The following is an 18775-nucleotide window of genomic DNA, read 5'->3' on the forward strand; positions in this document are numbered from 1 at the left end:
GTCCCACATCCTAGCACAGTAGGCTCCTGATTGCACAGTTGCTCATATTAGTGTGGTCTCTCACACAATATCATCCTGCTTCATATCACACTATCTCAGGCCTCGTAGCCCGGTGGTTGTGTTAAAGAGGAAATTTACTGCATCTGTCTCTGAATCACTACCTTAATGTAATGGCTGAAAATAGTGATAAGCTATCAGGCCCTGCCCAAACCAGGACCGTGGACACAACTGCATAATATATTCATGCATAGTATCTATGAAGCTCATAACATCATGGCTATGCACTACAGAAGCCTTTTGAATCTTGCTACTATACTGAAATGCACGTCATGTTATGTCTGAATGTGTATCCATGTGCACAGGGCACCATTTTGATCCTAATGTGAACCTAACAGAGTATACATGGTTGCTTCAAGTGCTGGGAAAAACTGAGCTTTTGTGTGGTCTCCAAGGAAAAAGTACAGTTTTCTTGCTCTTCCTCCATAGTGGCTTTCAGGAGTGCCTGCCTGATCAATATGATGAGCCTTATTTGAGTGATTTCACTAGCATTACTTAATTTAGTGAGCAGTGCATACATCATTAGAGTGACTTGCAAGAGCATCCTGATCTGCTTATCCAGTTGGAAGCAGAGCTTAGGGACAGAGAGCCAAAATTTTCCTATAAGCATTTTTTTTTCTTTTCTATTCATAGGTCCAGACTGCACTAAGTTTTTTGACATTGTCTTACAATGGCTGAGGTTTCATGAACAGATGATGAAGGAGGCAAGGGTGCCTGTCCAGGTGGCAAGGAGCAGGTGGCCTGAAGAGAATGTGGCACAGGACGATCCTCTGGATCTTTCTGTGGAATGCCCTCAGTGAATGGAGAACAAAGAATGTGCCCTCAGTTTTGAAGGAAATGGTCTAAGAGGAGAGTTGTTTGATTTAATAGAGATGAACAGACATATTAAGATCATTGAAAGAAATAGACTACAGAAAGTCAACAAAAAACAAAAAGTTAGAAGTTTGATAAAACAAATGAACACAGTAATTAGGACTGTTCATAGAAATGTATGTGCTATAACAGAAGTAAAGAGGATATATTACTCTGCAGTTAAATTAATAACAGATAAAATCTTACCACACAAACACAGGACATTAAGGGAAAGGAAGGGGAGAAGTCAAATGCCATCATGGAAACACTGAATAGAGAAAACTATAAAGCAATTAAGACTAGAGGTGTAACTGTTCGAAAAGTATAGAGGAGGGAACAGAGCAACAAAATACTCAGAAAGATAGATGTGATAAAAGCAATACGCAGTATCAAAACAGATCAGGATCTACTGTGTACTATCACAAATAATAAACTAAACATATCAGCACAGGCAGGAAATAAATCGAAGATATGCAGATAAATATAAAGAAAAATACAAAATAAGCAATTTATTGATGACCCAAAAAAGTTTTATAGAGAATTGGGAAACAAGGCAAAAGGAACTGAAACACCACCAAAAAAAGAAGAAATAAATACATTTTGGAAAAATATCTATAAAGATCCCGTGAAACGTAACACAGATGCTGAATGGATAGAAGAAGTAAAAGAAAGAATAAGAAGTTTAAATGTACAGGATATGAAATGGGATGAAGTAACGGCCAGAGAGATTGAAACAAAGTTAAGAAAAGCTCTTAATTAGAAGACCCCAGGTCCAGATGCAGTACCTAACCTCTGGATAAAGGTATTAACATCTTTACATGTAGATTTAGCTATGAGTAAGAACTATTTATGTGCGCACCCCAAACAGACACCAACCTGGTTAACAACAGGAAAAAGAATGCTCCAACTTTGAGTGAACATGCAAGCTATCCTAAAAACTATAGACCAATAACTTTCCTTCTGATGACATATAAATTATACACTGGAATTGATGCTGACAGAGCTTATAGTCATTTAGAAGAAAACTCAATCATAGCAATAGAACAAAAGGGTAACAAAATAAAATCATATGGAACAAAGGACTATTTGCTGTTAAATAAAGTCATAATGGAAAACTACAAAAAGGAGAAGAATCTAAATACAGCATGGATTTAGTACAAAAAAAGCATTTGACAGTGTCCCACATTCATGTCTAAAGAATGCTTAAAAACGTATAAGATGCACCTTACACTGATTGCTTACATTACAGTGACCATGAAACAGTGGCAAACCACTTTGCAGTTAAGCCACAATAAAAGACAAATTATTATTCCAGGGATTAAAATTCAAAGGGGAATATTCCAGGGTGACTCCCTGTCACCGCTGCTATTTTGTCTTGCCCTTAACCCTTTAAGTTGTACACTTAGATTAGGTCATGGCTACAGTTTGGCTCTCAGAAAACAACAGAGTGCAAAGACTTCTCATCTTCTTTTTGTGGAAGACTTAAAACTGTATAGTTCATCAGATGAAGAATTGAAAGGACAACTGCAAATGGTCAGAACTTTGTCAGATGATATAAGAATAAAGAAGGAAAAAAAACGCTGCTCCAAAGCCATAACAGTATTTTAATAAACAAATGTAAGCACTATCATTTCCAATGCTACAGAAACATCATCAGACAAATATACTACCTCACATCCTTTAAATACCATAAAAACATCACTTTCTTAAGGGATGAAGTTCACTTCCTTGAGCAAGTGGGGCCCAAGTGCAAGGCATGTTATACAACATCTTATGCAACATCTCACTTTCTAAGAAAGGTGGCACCAAAATGCAAGATACAAAGTTACAAAACATTGTGTTACCTTCATAAAATCCTATTGCATTTTGAATACTAAAAGCTAAAAAATATATATACAAACATAGAAGTTAATGCCAATAATAACATTGCATTAGTTGCTTTGTATAGTAAAAACATGCATGCAATTTTGTAATAAAAATCAAACAATACTTGCTTTCAACTTTAAAATAGTTTTAGATGATATAAGAATGTCATTTGGTCTTGACAGAGGAAAAGCTGCAACACCATGAAAACATCAGCTTGGGAAAGGAATGTGATATACTACTCCTAGCCCACAAGACTCTAGCCATGAGAATCCAACACAAACTGCCAATGCCTTTAATTCTTTCTTTACAGATGCCATTCAAACACTAGCTAAGCAATTATCTCCAAGTTCCCCTAATCTAAACACCTCACTAACTTACCCGATTCCATCATTTCAGCTAAAACCTGTTCCTACTTCCTTTATTTGCTCTCTTCTAGAAAAATTAAAACCTACTACCCCCTCTGCTGACCATCTACCTGCAGAATACCTGCAAAAAGGAGCCAAAGCCATAGCATTCCCCATTTCCATACTAATAAACAGAACTATAACCAAAGGATGTATCCCATCTATCTGGAGACTCTCACATATCATCCCCCTTCATAAAGGCGGAAACTCCATTGACATTTCAAACTATAGACCAATAGCTCTACTCTCTCCACTAGCAAAAATTATGGAAAAGTGTGTCCATAAGCAACTACTCACCCATTTTATCGAAAATAACCTACTTGCCAATTGTCAACATGGGTTTAGACCTAACCACAGCACCACCACAGCTCTACTCTCCTTCACAGACTGCATAAATTCAAACTGTAATAATAATACTCTTTCCTCGTCTGTCTTCATTGATTTATCTAAGGCTTTTGACATGGTTAACCACCAGCTCCTTATAGAAATACTTAAATCTCTTTCTCTTGATACACTAGCCTTAAAATGGTTCAAATCTTACTTAGATAATAGGCAACAAACAATCTATCTTCTCACCTCCCCATTTCCCTTGGTGTTCCCCAGGGCTCCATATTAGGCCCACTGTTATTTTCCATTTTCATTAACGACCTCCACCAAGCAATTTCACATGCAACCTGCATTCAATATGCAGACGACTCCACCATTATTTGCTCAGCTAAAACTCCTACCGAGCCTCAGTCCCTGACACAAAAAGCATTTAATACAGTTGAGCAATGGTTTTTAAACCGTTGCCTCCTACTTAACCCTAAAAAAACTAAACTTCTACTCTTTGCTCCTACTCACAGGCCAACCCCTCTTAACTTCACTCTTATATCCAAGAACGGGACTCTTATATCTCCTGACCTAACCACTAAACTTCCTGGAATAACCATAGATAATAACCTAAACTTCGATACTCATATTAACATCACTATAAAAACAGTAAATAAGAAACTGGGATCCCTTTACAGAATCAGACCCTTTCTTACTCCTTCAGCCAAAACCACTATAGCTAGAACTCATTTAATCTCTACCCTACTCTATGCTTCACCCATATTTACCAATCTCTCAAAAAACAACCTCAACAGACTTGCTACCTCCTATCATAGTATTGCTAGATTTGCCACAGGTTCTCCTTTTTAGAACACATCATTGTAACAACCTAAAACAATTAGGATGGCTAGAGTTCCAAACCACATACTATTTCACCAACTTGCTATTATCCATAAGATCCTGTATTACCCCACCTGTACACCGACTACTCTCATAACCCTCACAACAATCTTAAGAATTTACGCTCTTCTAATAAGTTACTTATTACTACCAGCAAATCCAACAACTCAGCTGGAGATTTGTTGTTCTCTCTGTAGGCAAACATTGGAACATACTTCCCTCTGAACTCCTATCTCTGTCCTCTATAACACTTTTTAAACAGAAACTAAAACAATTTCTCAGTACTATTGTACTAACCCTGACTAACTTTTTGTCTATTTCCTATGTGTTCTCTGCTTCTAATATGAGTATGTTCTATCTACTGACATCCTCTTGCTGTTTCCTATAAATCTTGTATTTCACTGTATCACTTGGTACAATTGTATAAGTAAACAACTTTATTATGCTTTTTTATTCTGCTTACACAAGTACACAACTATTTTGTTTTATATTTTTGTTTTCATATCTCCTCATCATGAGCCATGTACTGTAATGACAACTGCATCAAGTCTGTATGGCTGAAACTGTTTAGAACTTTTTAACTACTGTTATACTTCTCTGAATTGTGACAACTTTTACTGTATATATTGTGTTTGTGTTGGAGCTTTTCTCCCTGGGCCTCTACTGAAAATGGATTTGTATTCCAGTTAGACCAGCCCAGTCAACAAATGTAAAATAAAATAAAATAAAATAAATAAATATAAGAAAACTTGAACATGAGGGAGTGTATAAATATTTTGCAATCGATGAGGGATCAACAATAAAACATGAACAAGTGCGAATAAAACTTAGTAAGGAATATTTTAGAAAAATAAAATTAATACTGAAAACAGCACTGACATCTAGGAATAAAGTCCAAGTTATAAACCAATTTGCTCTTCCTGTCCTAACATACAGTTTTGGAGTGATTGACTGACCCCAAAATGTGTTGGATTGGTTAGACAAGAAAACAAGACGGATGCTTCATGCTTATCAAATGATTTATAAAAATCCATTTATACCAAGACTATATATTCCCCATTCTGAAGGAGATATGGGCCTTCTTGAAATTTATTGCCTGTATAGATCTGCAGTTGTAGGACTGCATAAATATCTGCTCACTTCTCAATACCCAAATGTCATGAAAGTTTTAAAACATGAAAAGAATAAGTCTAAGATGACTTCCCTGCTTAGTTTAGCAGAAGCATATTGGCGTGAAGTGGGAATGGAAATCAAACCAGCAGAAGATAAAAATCAGGCAGCAACTGAATGTGCCAAAAAACGAAAGAAAGAATATAAGGTGAAGGATCAGATGAGAAGGCAAAAAATTTGGAAAATGCATAAACATAGTTGCAAGTACAGAAAACTTTTGGAACAGCCTCATGTTGATCAGGATCGTACACAGGAATGGTTAAGGAGAGGTAAATTTATACCAAAAGATAAAAGGTTAATATTGGTGGCGCAAGATAGTGGACTACATACACAATGGTTTATAAAGTCCATTGAATATGTGGCAGAAACAGGCAAATGTAGGTTTTGTAAAACAGAATTGAAACCAGTGACACATCTTGCTGCTGGTTGTGATATACTAATGGCAGAAGGATTATATACTGAAAGGCATAATAATGCGGCAAGACTGTCTCACTGGGGATTGTGTATACATTATAATATTGAAGTAGCTGAAAAACACTGGAAACATAAGCAACAAAGCATTATAGAAAATGACAAAGTTTATATCACATGGAATCACCCATTACCAACAGTTAAAAACATAGATACAAGGAAACCAGATATAGTAGTTCACAAAAAGAAGACAAAAGTAGCATTGATTGTTGAAATTGCTACACCTAGTGACTACAGTGTCTTACGTACAGAGAGACACAAAATCATAAAATACCAGGACTTGCAGGAAGAAACTAGAGCAGTGTGGATGAAGAATACCCAGACTGTTCAAACAGTAGTAGTAGGAGCAACGGGCCTTATAAAAAAGAATTTGCAATTATACTTAGATGTGTTACCAATACATGTAAATCTATATGAATTGCAGAATTAAAAAGTGACTGTTGCCTTCTTTGGGCTGACCTCTAAGCTGGTCTGACATTCTCAATGTAGCTATGTGTTCCCCTACTTCATACTTTACTTGCTGTCTAATCCTCTCCATCACCGAGTGTCAACCCTTTGCCTGTGTCCATCTGCTGTTATCCCCACCCTTTGCATCAGGATCACCCCTTTCTGTCTATGTCTGTATTTTATGTTTGTTGCTGTTCACCTGCATGCTTCCTTTCTCTCTCACTCTCTCTCTATCCCTCCCTCAGACATTCTTCACTGCCTTATTCAGCTACCCTGCTTATTCTGAAATGAAGAATAGGAGCCTTTCCTGCAAATAACTGCCATTTGTTCCCCACTTTTCATTCCTTATGGTTATCCTTCTGTGTTTTCTTCTGCTTGAAATTCCCCATTTTGCTATATCCCCAATTTCCCTCACCATTTATATGATAAATTGAGTTGGCACTTTACTGTGCTGATCTTCCTTGGGCTGTTTGCCTTTGCACGTGTGACAGTGATGTGATATTTGTTGTGTGTGTGAGCATTTATACCCTTGAACATGGCTAGCTTGCCTACCTTTCCTGTGACATCAACCACTTTGATCACATGCACCTTAGTAGTGCAACTCTTCCGTTGACCCTTCTTAAAACTTCTTCTACCGGTAGTGCACCCTGTGCATTTCTTTTCTGAGAGTATGTGTAATGTAGGAGTCCTGATATATATTTTAGCAGCTACAGTCTACACCATGCTATTGGGCACATGTTATTTAGTGCTGCAGAGTTGTGTAGTGCTGCAGAGTTGTGCAGTGAATACCAGCCTTAACCTTGCTAAATAGCAATTAAGTGACTTATCATAAAATAAAACAATACATGGAATCAACCACCCTGAAGAAAAATCTGCCATGTTATTATTATTATTATTATTATTATTACTTATTTTTCACAGCAAGTCAAGGAACACTAGTATCTTGCACATGTGACCGAACTGGGACACAGATAAAGACTGCAAATTTGATGAGCTTCAAGATTTGTTACTAAGAGATAGAATTATTTATGGCACATAATGATAACTTGCAAAGCAAAATTCTGACTTAATCAGATTTAATACTTCATAAGGCTGTGACTGTGTGCACAGTAGAGTAATCAATGAGCATTGAAATGAGAGAGTGTTAAAAGGGTCCAGATGTGTTCAGAATTAATCTGGGACATATATGAGCCACAATGAAGCTGAAGGAGTCTGTTGGTACATATAATAATGTGGCGCAGTGTATAAACTGCACGATAGTGAAAGAACACAACAGTCACTAAGGGCATGATGGCATATGAGTTTTTGTCGAACAGTTACCATGTTGGTATGGTTACAAGCATAATAGCTGAATTTATCTTGCTTTGAGTAATGGAGTAGAAAGTGTGGCTTATCAAATCATTTTTCAAAAATGTGCACATTAGAGAAAAAAAGGATGATGACTAAAGTTTTACAGGTAATTGATGGAAACAGAAGTTTAGTCACTAATAAATGGGTTATTTGTCACTGAGGCAATATTTGTATACAGTGAAGTTTGTAGTATCAGAAAGACCAGCAGCACAAGAATGTTGCTACAAAATCATTTGACTGAAAAGCTGTTATTAATGGCAGCAGGGTTTATTTTAAGTTTGATACAAATGCAGAGATTAACATATTGGTTTAATGTGCATTTAGAGACTTAGGGTTACAAGACAGAAAAAAGGCTGTAAAGCTACATGACTGATTTTTTGTCATAAGCTAACATCAACTGGTTAAAAAGAGCTATGTTGTGTTTACAAAAGAAAAACTTACAGTTTCTCACTTCAGCAACTAAATATTGTAAGAAGAAAAGCTTGCACAGAACTGGACATGAATATGTGCATTCACACATTGCAGTCTCTGAGGCAAATATCACAGATGCATCTAGACAGTCACATATCCATGCAAAGAATAATATGCATGTTCATAGAAACAGAATTTTGCAAACTGATGAAATACATGATTCATTAGTTCACAGATGAAATATATGGTGTACTCATGAGGCAGGTACTTTGCACATTCATAAGTAACAGCTGAGAAGCAATTATGTGCTGTTTATGAATTATATAATTTGAAATTCAGTCTGTGGAACTTCAGCAAAGTAAAATGCAAACAAATGAGAAGTCTAATTATAAGTCTGATATTTTTTAGAAATTATCCAGGGTTATTTTCAATCTTGTTTGTTTTTTGGATTATTATGCAATTTAGCTAAACCCCAAAATTTTACAAGTGGTACATGCAGCCAGAGGAGTTCTTGTTATATTAAAGAAATGAGAAGGAACTTAAAGGAGTGGTACAGTTGAATGCAATTGCAAAGAAAGCTAAACCTAACCCATGGGTGAACAGCATGGTGACAGCAACTAAGCAAGACAAAACTAGAATCTGCATAGATCTGCAGTATATGAAGAGAGAAATGTTACGGGACCACTAACCATTTAAATCACATGACAAGACTGTGTCTGCAATGTCTAGAGCAAGGCTTGATTCTAACCATGGCAAATCAGGCCTGATCCAGACATTTCAAGGCTGTGTACATTAAGCACACCAAGGACAAAATATGAGTCGCTGAAAATGCCATTTAACATTACTTTGTCATTAACAGTCCAAAATCAGTGGACTGCTGATGGCATATTGGTTTAAGGTGAGACCAAAATGCAACATGATAAAAGACTGAGGAAAGTTGTTTAGACAAGCTGACATAAAGCAATGTCATGCTGAACAAAATGCAAAATAAGTGTGGCAATCATAAAATACAAGAGACATGTTTTAATGTATCAAGTGGTAGAATCTGATCTTAAAAATGTGAGAACAGTAATCTAAATGGAAATCCATTATCATTTAACCAATACAATTACCTTGCAAAGCACATGCAGCAGCTGGAGTGAACTCAGAGGTTCCTGACCAGGAAAATCCAGGGTTTCAAACACCTATAGAACTCCCTTCCTAACTCTATTCTGTCAATCTCATCCACTAACCACTTCAAGCCATCACTTAAATCTTATCTAAAAAATAAGTGGCTATGTTCTTGTACTAACTCCTCGTAAATGCTCTGATACATCACAGTATACCCAAACCATATCCAAATTATTCCCTGGTGTTTAATCTTTTATTCCTACAGGCCTGTCTTAACCTTATATCTTGACATAAGTCATACTTTACAAATAGTGCTAGCTATGTTCAAAGCCTAGATTTTGTTGTCAAGATGTAACAAATTTGTATTTTCTCATGTATACTACATTTTGTTTACTTTATAACGTATTGATTATTGTAACGTGTGCATTAAAATGTACTGTTACTCATGGAGCTTTTCTCCCCAGGCCTTAGCTGAAAAAGGACCTGTGTCCAGTTGGACTTTCCTGGTAAACAAATGTTAAATAAATACATAAATAGACTAAAAGGCCTGTCCCTCTACTCAATCTCATACAGACTGTTCAGAGGTGACCCGTGTCTGGCATACAAGGCCATCTCAGACCTAGCCTTGATGGAGTTGCTGCATATCTGTAAGTCAAACTCCACTCGCGCAACCCGCACACAAGGCCTCAACCTGGTCTGTGACATTAATAGAACTCATTGGTGGGATAGATTTGTGTCCCAAAGACCTCTCCCATTTATGGAATAGACTCCCTCTCCATTTCAAGCAGAGTACCTCTCTAGCTCTCTTTAAAGGAACCTGGATGACTGGATGGGAAACAGAAAATACACCTCAGGGATCCCACCTGTGTCCCTGCTGGACAGGGGGAACAGATATTGACTTTGTGGGAACATGGGCAAAATTCTTGGCTAGGCTTATAAGGACCTCTGGGCTAATAGCCTAGTATCATCCTATAAATCTATGAAAAATCCTTGACTAAACAAACTGTATTAAATTCAGTCATAGCCTACTGGAAGTATAAAAGCCCCTAAGGAAACTACATGAGAAAGAAATAGAGAAGTGTTAGCAGTAGAAACAAGAAACAGCTTTCACAAGACTAAGGAAATGTACATCAGAATCTTCTACTCTTCATTATAATGATGTGTCAAAGACAGCGTCTTTGTAGGTAGAAGCCAGTCAAACTTGAAATAACTGCAGAGTTGCTCTAACAGTTCTTAAATTGGCTGTGATTCTAAACCACAGAATGTCAGCCAGTTTGTCTGTGATTTTAGAGTACAAAATTAATCACAGACAATTTATGCTCATACTGGAAAACAGTCCAGGTATGGTATATGGTAGTAAGTGTGATTATGGTAGACAAGATGGCATTTAGCTAGATCAAAAGCCACAGCAAAGTACTTTTCTTAAACTTTATTATAAAAACTCATTACATCTATGGTCTTCACTTTATACAAATATGACTTAAACTACATACAGACCCAAGATATTACAGATGTATTATGGAGAGATTATCTGAAATAAAGCAAAGGAGGATTGCTGAATCACAATTTAGAAGTGAAGTAAGGTTCATTATTCCCTACCTGCCAGTATCTGAGGAAAAGTTACAAGAATGTGCAGAAGGTACTGTCTGACATAGTAATGCAGTTGCTAAGGGGAATGGTGATGCCAGTATGCCCAGATGTTAGAAAAAAGTTCCACTGCAAGTACCCCTGTACTACAAGTTTCACAATGAAATCAGTTATATACAATGGCTGTTATTCAAGTTCATGAGTGCAGCAAGGGTGGGACAAAGAGAGAAGTGGCCTGTTGTTTAAACTGCTGATGGCAGTGACTGGTTCTTCAGTGCATTACCTGCATTCAGAAATAAACGTGGTCTTAATTGAAGCTCTTTATTAAACAGTTTGCTATAGTTTAAAATTAAAGAATAACATTTTTTTTGCTCCTTAAGAGCATAGACCTCAACAAACAGACATGGTTTGCTCCTTATACTGGGATCCAGAGTGGGGAAATGGAGTTTTGTTTTCCTATGCTTTTCAAGATAATGAGGGGAGGCACCAGATCAGGGGACAGCACCTGGCGCCAGAATAGGTAACTATGCCTTTTTGATGTCCACAGAATAATAGTGCCAAATCATGTGTGACAAAATGCTTGAGAGTACATAAAGCACATCTGAGAATAATGTCATGCAAAAAGATAGCATGAGATATTCCACCAGATTTAATAAAATCTGTGTAGGCATAGTGTACAGCCTACATGGAAGGTAGTGCCAAATCATCTGTGTGACAAAATGCTTGAGAGTACATAAAGCACATCTGAGAATAATGTCATGCAAAAAGACAGCATGAGATATTCCACCAGATTTAATAAAATCTGTGTAGGCATAGTGTACAGCCTACATGGAAGGTACTGTGGCTGTGTACGCAATACCCCCTCGGTAGTGAGCCATGCATATTAATGAAGGCACATTACTGAGGGAGAGATGTTTTTACATGGTTATTGAATCAGTGTAGGGAGAGTGTCACTGTGTCTGGAGGGGAGTAACACACCCCCTGTACTGTCAAAGTGCCGGATATCAATGTATGCATAGGTATTAAATATTTTATTTCATGTTTGCATGGCACAGCATGCAGCAATTGACACATGCCAGACATCTAAAAATAGAAACCGGATACATTTAATTAATAATGCAAAGGTCAAGTTTAAGCATAGTTGCATGGGTTTGCATGGTGTGGTGCTCAGCAGTGCTTAATTGTAGCTGAGAGGTATATGTAAAAGTATAGCAGCATTCTACACATCTACATAGTCAAATGGTTACAGTGACAGCCTTATGTGCTTATTGTCAGAAAACCCTAAAGTTTATGAGGAACAGGCCAAAAATATGAGGCCAAAAGCAGGACATTCTGTGAAAATCCGAACAGTTGAGAGGTATGCTAGAGACACACTTATTAACTATTGCTCTTACAAAATCAGAAAGTTGATAGAATGACATGTTTTGCATTCCCATGATTTGTAAGAAGGATATAAAGTCTGAGATCAAATGTCTGATACTATTTTCTGACTTCAACCCTCAATGCTTTAACGGTGGTTTGCCAAGAAAAAACACCATTTTATGAGTAACAGAGCAAAATATGAAGCAACATTTGGACATTCTGAAGAAATCTGTACAGTTGAGAGGTATGGTTGTACAAATAGCTATCATTTTGTTAGTCCAACACATCTAAATAGAGGCCAGCTTAATGGGAGGACAAATAACTAGTAATAGGAACATATGTGACATAGATGTTACATGGGAATGTGTTTGAATGTAACACTCAACCTCTTAGAGCAAGAAATGTGGACAAAGCCATAAAAATGGGAGGACAAAGGGCCAGAAATTGGGATAGATTGCCAATATTCCACATCCAAACTTATAAAGTTGGTAGAAAATATAGGTTGTACAGTAGAATGAACTTTATTAAGAGCATGAAGTTTGAAACTCAAATGTCAGCCATCAGGTTACTGACTGCACTCTGCACAATGACGTGCCATTGATTTGCTAGGAAAACAACATGTTAGGAGGAAAAGATCACAAATATGAGATAAAAACTGGACATTCTGCACAGATCAGGACAGTTGAGAGGTATGCACCCAAATGTCTGCAATATTGAGTTTTAGCAGTCCAGAGATCATCTCAGTGATATGTCAGAAAGCCACATATTTGATAAGGAAAACATCTGGATATCCTGGGAATATCTGGACAGTTGAGAGGTGCGAATATGAAGTATATGGTCCAAACACAGTACAGGACAGTGTAATTACAATGCAGAGTATTGCGATATCCAATTTCTGCCATTCTGTAATGAACCTGCGTTAATGATCTGTAACAAGACATGAGATTGCCATGTAAAATGTTCGCCCAGGGAAATGTGTGTATTGAATAAGACTGAATAAGGACACACAGATGAACTGTAGGAATGAACACAGGGAAAGAGTGCAGGTGAAATTGCCACATGTACATCAGAGGAGGGCATGTCAATGGAAGATGGTTGTAACAACAACACCAAGCACATATCTATATGGCACAGTACAGACTGTACAAGGAAAATGTGTTGTCTGTGACTGACACACAAAATGACATAATGATGGGGAGGATGTTTGTGTGTGAGATAAGCATCCTTACATGAATAATGCAGAGGACATCTATCAGGGAGATGACATATAATTGAGGTAGGGTGCATATTGGGAAGTTGTGCAAAATAATATACCTGAATATGACTGTACTCTCAGCAGAGGTCTCCAGCATGGTGGCCACAGAGAAAGGATCATGGCATACGTTGCAAGAACCAACCACAATCTTGGAAATATCTGAATAATACAACAAGTAATCTCATGCCTCTGACATAACATATGTGATGTGGAGTGATAACAGATGAGCCTGCATACACACTGGACAACTAGTATGATACATCCATGCTCTATGAGGGTAACCATGCACACTGTCTTGGTACTGTAATATATGCAGGAGGTGTTAGGAGGGACACTGCTATACCTGTATGTGACAGTGTGGGCACCACAGGCTTGTTGCCTTGTGTGCAAGGCATATATCAGTGGTACAGTTCACACTGTCACAAATGATATACATGACATTAATGTTGTCAAACACTGATGTATGCAGTGTGTGCATTAGGTGAACAGGTAGCAGACATGCATCTGGTGTAACAACTTGATTGGTGTTCCGCACCATCAGTCATGTATATTCCACAGAAAGAATACCTAGGTATGGACAATAAGCTGTGTGACAGCACACTGTGACAAAGGTGGTTCACTTCAGTTACACATCACTGGAACATGTGTAAGGAGGTGCATGGAGAAGGGTGCATTGTACTTAATTATTAGTGTGATGAAGGCTGGGAACCATGGTGTTAGTATGCCCTCTGTTGTGCATGTCCTTCACATACCCAGTACTTCTGTTACAGTCAATGGAGGAGTCAGCACTGTAACCACATGCTGGTCATACTTCATGACCTCTTCACACAAGAATTCTGGACAAAGTCTAAAATAATGGGTGGACAAAGGCACACAAATAGTGACAGATTTTGAATATTGATCTTTAAAACTTAGAAAGTTGCTTTAGTAACATGGTTTGTGTTAGTGTGCATTTTCTGAAGGCTATGAAGCCTGAAATTCAAATTTATTCTACTATGTAGTGACTTCAGTCCTCATGGATTTACTACAAAATCCCAAATTTTAAGTAGAACAGACCAAAAATATGAGGCAAAAATCTGGACATTTTGCACAAATCTGGACAGTTGAGAGGTTTGATGCTGCTGGATGTACCACTTACCCTCTACCCCAAGAAATAGGTCACATACCTATTGGTGTGATTATAGGGTGTGATGTCCACATTATACTTGGGTGTTGTGTCTGTTTCCTGATGCAACACATCCCTCCATGTGTCTCGTCAGTGTAGGTGTTGTCGTGACTGTGGCAGCAGTCTCTGGTATGTGTTGATACTGTGTGTATTATACTAATATCACAGTTGTAGTCAATGATTGCCTCACAAGCTGTAGTCCTTCAGGGAGCTGTTTGGACACAGCATGTGTATGTCATCTTTGATGTCCATTACTTAACTAAGGGGAAGGCAAGGGCCTAGCAGACATCCATGATGTACTTACCTGATCACTGGACCTGAGATATATGTCACACCACACATTCCAGCATGGCACAATGCCACACGTCATATACTGGTCTAACCATTTGCTGATATAGCTGTTTCTGGCCACATGTGACAGAGCTGATTGAATACCACAGTGTGACTTTTTGTCAAATGCCTTTACCTGTTCAATCTCCACAAGATGATAATGTTGTCATTATGCATGCACTTGATGACCTCTTTGAGGACATCTATCAGATGTAAGGGATCTGATGTAGCAATAACAACTTGCTCAAGTCTGTTGCATATACCTGGAATATTGCTAGCATATATATATATATATATATATATAGAGTATATATATATATATATATATATATATATATATATATATATATATATATATATATATATATATATATATATAGAAGACGTCCATAATGACATGTTGGTCTACCTCACAGTCGAGGAGAGTCAGGATGCCCCTATACATACATGCATCAGGTGCTGTCCTTCCAACTCAGGGGGTTAATCTGGGAATCCTGAGACAATGTTACAATTGTCTCCTTACGTTCAACCCTCTCCCTCCTCCCAAAAACACAAACACATGTGAGAGATGCGCTATATGTGACTAGAGGCTAGCTCTCTCCAACACAGGACTATAAGACCCAGACAGGAGGAGAAGGTAGCCACACACACAACCATTGATCTCACTTAAACCAGCATTTGACCAACTTTAAAGTAACACAAAAGACATGGCCTCAGGCTCTAATAAAAAACTTCTATTGACCGAACACACAGAGGCTCCCAAAGCAGACATCCAAGAAATCACCACCTCAAAACTCTGCACAAGCAACACATAGGCACCCCACAAAGTCAGTGGTGCCAAACTGATCACAGTCCTTAAGCAGAAACACCATGCCTGGGATACACTAGTATTAGGTGACTCTATAGTCAGACACACTGACGTCTGCCTGCTTACTAGGCTGAACAAAGAGAGGTAGTAACGGTGAGCTGCCTCGGTCGGGAGAGCTAGGATCCGGCCATAACACAAGCACTCAGGTCACTCCAAAGCAAGTACACATATGACTCCTTCATTGTCCATACAGCGTGAATGACCTGGAGACATACCTCCTTTGGACTACATGAAATGAGACATAGAGGAGCTCTCTTGATTATGTAGCCCAGGGCCGGTGTATGACCCTGACCTCAGCAGCACATCTTGCCCTCACCAAGAATGATGCCACAATACAAAGACAAGATGATCAGCTTTAATAATTGGCTCAATTACTGGTGTCATTCTAGGGGATCTACTGTATGTCTGCTTGATGACATGCTGACAACAAGCCATGCTGCTTTGCAGGGGACAGCTTCAGCACCTATCACCACTGGGCTTCCCGGATATTGGCTAAGGCTCTTGCCATCCTATAGTGCTCTTTTTAGGCAGCACAGGCGAAATCAAAAGACAAACCTACCACCACCTTAGAAAACAATAAAGGAAAAAACTAAAGGTAATGCTGCTCAATGCCAGAAGTCTAAATCTCAGGATGCAGGCTCTCAAGCACTCCTTAGCATGGAGAGCATCATGTCTGTGCAGTAACTGAAACTCTGGTTCAAGGCTCCTGAGAGCACCCCATCCCTACCATGGGATATACCTCGTATCATGCATTGTCGCCCCTAAGGGCAACCGAGACAAAAGGGGAGTGTCCATATTCGTGACAAAGACACCCACACCTCCAGGGTTATTGGCAATGCACAAAGCATCAGAGACCATCCATGTGCAACTAATCTGGGTAAAAACTGCTATACAACTTGTAGCATGCTACAGACCACCTACTCTAATCTCAGAACTCCATTTCAGCCTTCCTGAAGACACTGGGGATATGAATGTCTCACCAAATACCATCATATTGGGAGACTTCAACTACCCAAACATAGACTGGAGTGCATTACTCAAGCCCCAACACCCTAACCCAAAGGTTCCTGGAATTTATCAACTCAAATGCGATGGAACAACTAGTCAACTCCCGCAAGTAAGGGGAAATAATATACTTAACCTGACTATCATCACAAACATGGGGACAAAATGCTCAACACTGGAAGTACTACCCCTCACTAGTGAGATCAGGACCATAAATCTAATAACCCTAGATATTCATATCCACACCTCCACCCCCAAGTAGCACAAAAGACCACAGTGAGAAACTTCATCAAAGCTGACTTCTACACTCCTTAGGGGACTGAAATAGTATCCTTCAAGCCCCCTGGGTCCAGGGAAACCACATCCCACACTGCTGAATCCTTCACAAATGCTCTCTCACGGGCATCTCTCAAGAATGCATGGATCATGCAATCCCAAATAAAACCAAGACCCTTTCCACCAAAGGCAGGCATCCCTGTCTGGTGGACCCCAGCCATAAACAAGCTTTATAACAAGAGAGGGAAAGCTGCACAAGACAGAACAAAATCCCATAAAGGGAAGGCATCCTGATCAGTTCACTAGCAAAAACTATGTTTGCTAATAAAAATCATCAAAAAGACCAACTTCGAGAGAGAAAAAATGGCTAAGGACACTAAAAGATATCTACAAGACCTTTCTTCTAGTTATGTGTTAGAAACCTGGGCAGAAACTCTCAGATATGTGCAGAGTTAGTTCATAGCGACGGTAAAAAAAATACACTGAACTCCACAGATATTGCCCAACATGCTGGCAGACAGGTTCAGATGCAAATTTCTCCCTTCCTCTCCTCCCCAAAAGATGAAATAAATATCTCAGCTGAATGTAACCTCTCCTGAAATCTCAGGGGCCATGTCCAGGTGGAGAGCTGCCCTCAGCAAAGCTAAAAAATACTAGCATCCATGGGACCTGGACGGTGTCACTGGGTTGGCGTGCTACGTGAACTCCTAGAGGAGCTAAAACCCACACATAAGAACACTGTTTAATCTTGGCCTTGCTACTGGATACTTACGTCCCTGAACACTGGGCGTGCATAGCTTCTGGTTGTCCCAACTCCACAAAGGTGGCACCTCTACAGACCCTGGAAACTACTACCGGCCCCATAAGCTTGAGCTCAGCCTGGTCTGCAAAGCTATGGAAAAGGATTATTATGGAACTCATAAAACAAGACTTGTATCGGGGCGGCTGCAGACAATTGACCCTACCCAGTTTGGCTTTGTAAAGCTGCAGATCCTGTCTTTTAAACCTGGTGGACTTTTTGAAACAGTCACTAGGAGGCTTAATCGATGAAGGTGAAAGCAGTTCATACCAGCCTACCTGTATCTGGCAAAAGCTCTTCGGCTACTAATATCCCACTCAGGCATCATAGACAAGCTCAACGGCTTAAATGTAAACCCGTTTGTCAGCAAGATGAGTTTTCGCAAACTGGCTGTGCTGACAGAACCCACAAAGTCAGAATAGCTGGAGCTATGTCAGACTCTAAGCTAGTCACAAGTGGAGTCCCACAGGCCTCTGGTCTTTGGGACCCCTCCTTTGTTCACCATTTATTTCTCAGATGTTCAGGCGCGGAAACATAGGGGTTGTGGTTGACAAAGTTTGCAGATGACTGCAAACTGGGCACTATAGTCAACTCACCCAGCTGACACATGCATCCTCCAGAAGAGGCCTCAAGCAGGATACAGATGACTGGTGCCAGAGTCATGGCATGGCTTAAACTAAAATGCTGCAAAAATGTATAGGGTCATCCCCTTGGAAAAACAAAAGTACTCCACAAAATTACCACATAGGTGGTAATCCATTAAGTAATGGAAAAAGTA

Source organism: Protopterus annectens, chromosome 2.part0 (genome assembly GCF_019279795.1).
Source record: "Protopterus annectens isolate FY-2018-M chromosome 2.part0, PAN1.0, whole genome shotgun sequence".
Taxonomy (NCBI): Eukaryota; Metazoa; Chordata; order Ceratodontiformes; family Protopteridae; genus Protopterus; species Protopterus annectens.